Source organism: Geospiza fortis, unplaced genomic scaffold (assembly GCF_000277835.1).
Source record: "Geospiza fortis unplaced genomic scaffold, GeoFor_1.0 scaffold333, whole genome shotgun sequence".
In the NCBI taxonomy this organism is placed as follows: Eukaryota; Metazoa; Chordata; class Aves; order Passeriformes; family Thraupidae; genus Geospiza; species Geospiza fortis.
Genome location: NW_005054347.1, coordinates 3307594 through 3313545, shown reverse-complemented (window position 1 = coordinate 3313545; position 5952 = coordinate 3307594).

Sequence of the window (5952 nt, the reverse complement as noted above, 5' to 3'; positions counted from 1 at the left end):
CGGGGAGCGGGGCCGCTCCCGGGAAGGGGCTCCCTGCCGGCACTGGGGTCTCACTGCCCCGAGGTGAGCGGGGCGTTCCGGGGAGCAGGTGCGCGGAGTAGGTGAGGGGCGGCGGGAAAGCCGCGCTCTGCTCCGGGGGCAAGGGTCTGGCAGCGCCCGGCGCGGATCTTTGCCCGGCCGGGATTGCCTTGGAAATGTTCGCTTTGCCAGGAGGTGCGAGGGCTTGGCTCGGGTTTTACTGTTTAAGTGCAACCCTGTAAGAATACGTGAATCACGCGTTAATGACAGGCTCGAGTGTCCGAGCGTACGTGCGTGTGTGTTTGCTTTATGGCCTTCAGGTGAGACGTGCTTTATAAATGTAGATAGTCACTCTTAATGTTGTATTCCTCGGAGGGTCTGGAGGATTTTAGCTTTAAGTACGGGGGACTTTCCAATCGTGTGTTCCTGTAAGTGGTGCTGTAAGAGTTGAAAGCTACAATTTCAAGAGTAATGAATTGAATTGGAAGAGTACTGAGTTGAATTTTATTTAAACGTTTCTGTTTGCCCCTCTAAAAAAAGCAACAGCTAACATTTAGGTTAGTTTATGAGAAGCCTTTGTGCTTCGATTTTTTTGTTGTTGTTGTTTTATTTTTTAATAGAGATTAGAGTTCTACTATGTTTTATTGTCTGCAAAATCAACAGACTTATAGTTCCATGGACTTAATTAGGCAGTGGAATTTGCAACCTAAGATAAGATTTTTTATGAGAAACTCTGACGTGCCCTGTGGACTAGTCATAAACCTTTCCATTTAGTCATTATCATTGGAAATTATTGTTGCACGCCAATAAAAATGTCATTTTCTGATTCTTGCAGTGTTCAGCTGTAGACATGGCTGAGTAATTCCATTGTCCGTTTTGGTTTGTGTAAAACTTTCATGCAGAACGAGTAGTTTAAACTGAAGTCGAAGGTGTGTTCTCTATACCTGGTGGCAAGTATGTGCTCTCATGTGTTTTTTGCTTTGATTTGTTTTGTGGCTTTTCATTAGGATGAACAGCTGGCAGCTGGGACCAAGCACAAATTAGGGCCTACAGAGCAAGCCTAGCTTCAGTTCTTCGTATTTTTGTGACTGTGGAAGGACAGAGTTAGTTCACAAGAGCTGCTCTGGTGGCACAGGCCTCCTGTAACTTAGTTCTACCCTCTGATTCCAGATACTTGCTTTTAGCATTGTAATCCTTTATGCAAATGGTTTCACAGACTCGTGAAAGAAGTGCAAGGTTGAAGGAGGGGTCTGTTGCTTTGGTGTCTGCTGCAGAAAAGAATGAAGCTTGTGGTTCACTTGCATCATAGGTTCCCTTTCTGTATTTTTCCTGTAGCAGACACCCATGCATTTGCACAATGGCAGAGCTCTTTGCTGTGTCCTTGCAGGGCGGCATCTTGCAAACTGGCACAAAAATAAGAGCTCTGCTAGGCAAGATCAAAAAAAGGTCAGTGTTCATAATTTTTTCTTAGAGCCCTTTTCCTGCTTATTAGTTCCCTAACATATTCATTTGGAGCTGTGTGTTCTTCAGTAAGTCCATCTAATAATCAGCAACTGTATCACACTGGCTCCATCTGTTGTCTGTTGCCCAGTCTTCTTTCTGACTTAGATTGTAAGCTTCTTTTCATATGATCCTGTCACTTTTTGTTAAGTTGAACCCATTGCTGGTAGTGGCTAAACCACTTTCTGGTGGGATTGGCCTGTTGGTTGCACTGGAGAAATGTAACAGCTTTTGCAGCCAGCAGTGGAGCTGGTTGAAATAACTTTGCTTTTGAAGGCTGACCTTGTACACTCCAGGTCCATGGCTCTCAAACTATAAGTTATGTGTTTTCCATTGTACAGGAGTGTCACATTGGTTTGTAAATACCAGCAGACATCAGTGTCTGCAGTACCTTAAGAACAACGGGTTTGGGAAGCCCTGTTCTCACTTCAGAAAGTCATGAATTAGTGAAGACCGTTTTACTATTCCATTTGTGCAGCTGCTACTGCAGTAAACAAGGTCCTCGGTGTTCCACTGTGAGGTGCAGCCAGTAACAGCCCTGTGCTTAGTAAGGGTAGGCTACAGAATGTCTTCAGTATTTGTAGAGATGATCCTTTAAGCTGGAAAATACAAATATTGACTGCCTTGTGTGGGGTGCATAAATATAAGATTGTGTCCAAGAGATGTCAGTCAGGTATGAAATTCAGCCGGTTTACTTTGTCTTCATCCCTCTTTCAGGCAGTCGTGTTCTCTTCCCTTTGCTGTTCTGGATTGTCTCACTGGCTGCATCGAAATAACAAAAGTCATTTCCAGTCTCATGTGAAACCCTCAGTGCTAACAGAGCTGTCAGCCCTCACTGCAAACCCAGCAGAGAGGCTGGGGGGGAAATTCCTAGATTGAGATGTTACAATACCTGTTGGTATTAGAAGGCTTTGATTCCTTTTCTTTTTATTAAGAGCTCAGCAAATGTCAGCCTGCTGACACCTGGAAGGCATGAGCAGCTTCTCAGTGTCTCTGCTGGGCTCTGTTTTGTTAAGCAAACATAATGTATTAAAATTATCCATTTGAAGCAGCAGCTGTGTCTTGTACATGATCTACTTGAGTGCTTCTTTAACTCCAGTGATGCTCTGTACCCAGGCTGGAGCCTGTCTGCACTGTGTGTGCAGTGAAACCTGTGACTGAAACCAGGCTAGGACAGGAATGGATTGTTGCAAGGTCCTTAGCAGAGCTTCAGTTTTGTGTTGTAATTTGACCCTAGAAAATGCTGGTAATTGCACTGTGGGCATAAGGATCAAGTAGTGTTCTGTTTGTTTGTGAGTTTTTAATATTCTCCCTCAGTTATATTTGCCTTCTAAATATGTGCTAGAAATTATGCCTATGCCGGCTGAAAATATTTTTAAACCTACAACCTTGGCCCTGAATCCTGAGCTCTGCAGTAATAGCTGGTCTCTTTTACTCATTTCAAACTTGGCTACAGTCACGAAATAAATGAACTGTTTGTTTCAGCTTAGCCTCTCGTGGAGGTTTGTTTGCATTATAAAACCATGATGCAGTTCAGCAGACTTCCAGTTTCTGGAGTGGTGCAGTAGGGCTAATGCAGGTCTCTTCTGAGGAATGTCAGTTCTAGTTTGCAGGAAGCTTGTGCTTTGACAGTACTGGCTAGAGCTGGGAATTATCCTGTACGGGGGAGATGAAATTAAAGCAAAATGTCATGTAGGTGAAAATAGAAAGTATTGGGATTTTCATGTTCAAATGCACTGGTGTAACCAAGACTATAAATTGAACCTAAAGACTTGTCCCATAAAGTAGTTGAAAAGACTTCAGGTTCAGGATGAGCTGGGCCAAACATAACCCAAGCTCTGGTATTTGTAGCTACCTCATCTGTAAACATTTGGTATTGTCTTCCTCTCAAGGACAAGAAGCTAAGTTATGGACAAACCAAGGAACTTTCCTCTGTTAGGAGAGCAGGTGACAGCACCTGGGAACAAAATTGTTGAGTGCCTGGTTCTCTTTACCTGTTCAGTTTAAATCCTTTGGTTTCATTTTTAAGCATTTTTTTCCTTGTTTTTTTTTTTTTTTTTCCCTCCAGGCTAAGGATCTCAGTCAATTCAGTCTTTGGAAAAGTTCATTCTTTACATTTCTTTGAAGCCCTTCTGAAATTTGCACAGTACTACAGTGGAGTCTTCTTCCCCCTTGACTTATTATTTTGTGGAGTAACACTTGCCAGCATCATTCCTTTAATTCCTTTATGTTTTTGTAGTGCTGGTTGTTGAAGCTTCATCAGACTACAAGTTTAAATAGTTAACTCTTGGCAAATGACTTATCAAAGCTTTGGCATCTTGTTCTTCAGAAAAAACCTTTTCAAATTAATAACATGCTTCTGCCAGATTTATTGCTTTCCAGGCTGAATGCCTAGCGATGGTCTCTGTGTCTAAAAATGGTTGTTGTTATTAGGGCCATCTTTTAGGAAACTGAGTTTGACATTTGAGTGCAGATATGCACATATTTATAAAGATACTGGGGACAGAAAACCTCTTAGTAATGAATTGAAATGTTTTTTGGAAGGATCTTGTTTTATACTCTGAGGTATTAAAGGGATGCTGCTGAACTTGAGGAGCCTTACCCATTTTTATATCTATGAAGTATAAAATGTTAATTACTGGCTAATTATGCCACCTGTTAGTTTGACACTGATGTTTAGGGTGTAACTTGATGTGCTCTTGTGGGGTTTCCATCTTTAAATAATTGCAGGCTCTGGCACTGGTTTTGAAAGGTAAATCTCTAATTAACCCAATTAATGCTGATAATAGTTGTATTTATAGTAATTTCTATGGTTAAACAATCCATGCATTCATTCAGCAAAGAAACTGATTTTAATATAATATTAATATGGATTTTTTTTCCTTCAAGGTGTGTTTTGGTAAGCAAAGAAATTAAAATGTAGTAGGGTATGAAATGTTCTGAAATTATGCTTTTTAGAAATGTGAGAAATGGCTGAATAGGGCAGATATGCATTTTGAGAGGTAAATTTCAGAATTACTTTGTTCTTGGTGTTTTTCCTGAATAAGGGTGTCAGAAAAATTATTCTGGAAGCTGAACATTTATTAGGAAATGTGTTTTCTAGTGTGTGGTGTCTTTTAACTGTCTGTTGAGCACAGCTTAAGAGTTTTTAAGCTGAACTCTAATATGAAGAAAAACACCCAACAACCTTTTAGTTGGTTACAGGATTTACAGGATAGTCTTGGATTCTGTTCAGTGCACTTTAATTAACCATACAAGGTAGTAAATTAAAGTACCTCAGACTGACTTGACAGTCAATTAAACCGTGGTTGATTTCATTGAGAATGTGATCATTAGTGTAATTGGCCAAAATGACAGGAGGCCCACTTGGACTTGTGCCCATTTGAAATTTTCCTCTAATTCTGTGTATGCAATCCTGGGCAAGATAATGGAGCTGTATCCTAATATTTTCCAAGGATTTTGTGTAGCTGTCTGGAAAGGTAAACTCTAGCAGGCAAAAATTAAGGAATGGGTTACTTGGGAATCCAGATGGCAAAACCTTTTGGGGTTTTCTTTTGTGTGAAGTACAGAGAATTGCTTCTCTCATTGTGGAGTTTGTACAGTTTTGCAAAGTTCACCATGTGATTTCAATCATAAGGATGTGTATATGTGTGAGGGAGATTTTTTTCCTTTGTTAAATAGATGTAGAAACTGTGTTGAGGCCATCTTTTGGTAATGGTATCTGGATACTTAAGAGATTTAGGCTCCTCTTGTTTAATACTTACCTAACTTGGTCTATCTTCCTCTAGTTAAAACAACAGCAGTCTTTCCTATTTTGTTTTTTTATTCTTGCTTTGCCTGAGAACTTCTAATATTTAGTTTGCTGGGTTGCAGTGTAGATGTGTTTTCTCACTGGATTTATTCTGGGGTTCTGCACTTTCTGTGGAGTGGTGATCCTGTGGTACCCTGTGGTACTGGGTTGTCAGGTTGTGCATTTCCGGGGGCAAATGCTTGCCTTCTTCTGTGGAAAGTGTCTGGTGCATGTGGGTGCTACTCTGATGGAAATAAGTTCTAAAAAATTGTTCCTTCAATTACAGTAGGTTTTCTGGTCAGTCTTCAAAGATAGCATCTTCTGATTCAAAAAAATGAATTGTTAATACCATGGTTTCCTCTGTTCTCCTTCCATAGACAGTTTCTTTATCTCTGTGAAAAGTAACCAAAATATAGCTTGTCCTTTTCAGATCAAAAGGAATTATTTAAGTGGGCCTTGGAAACTCCCAGGCATCTTGTCTGTAGCTGAGGAGATTCTCTGGGCTATTTTTCTCAGGCTTTATCTTCCTGTGGTGCTTCTGTGCCTTTTCCAGACCCTCAAGACTCCTGAGTCAAGAATATGAGATCACAAACTGGATCCTGATCTGCTCTGTGCCAGTTGGCCGCTGCAATCTGAAAAGGGCA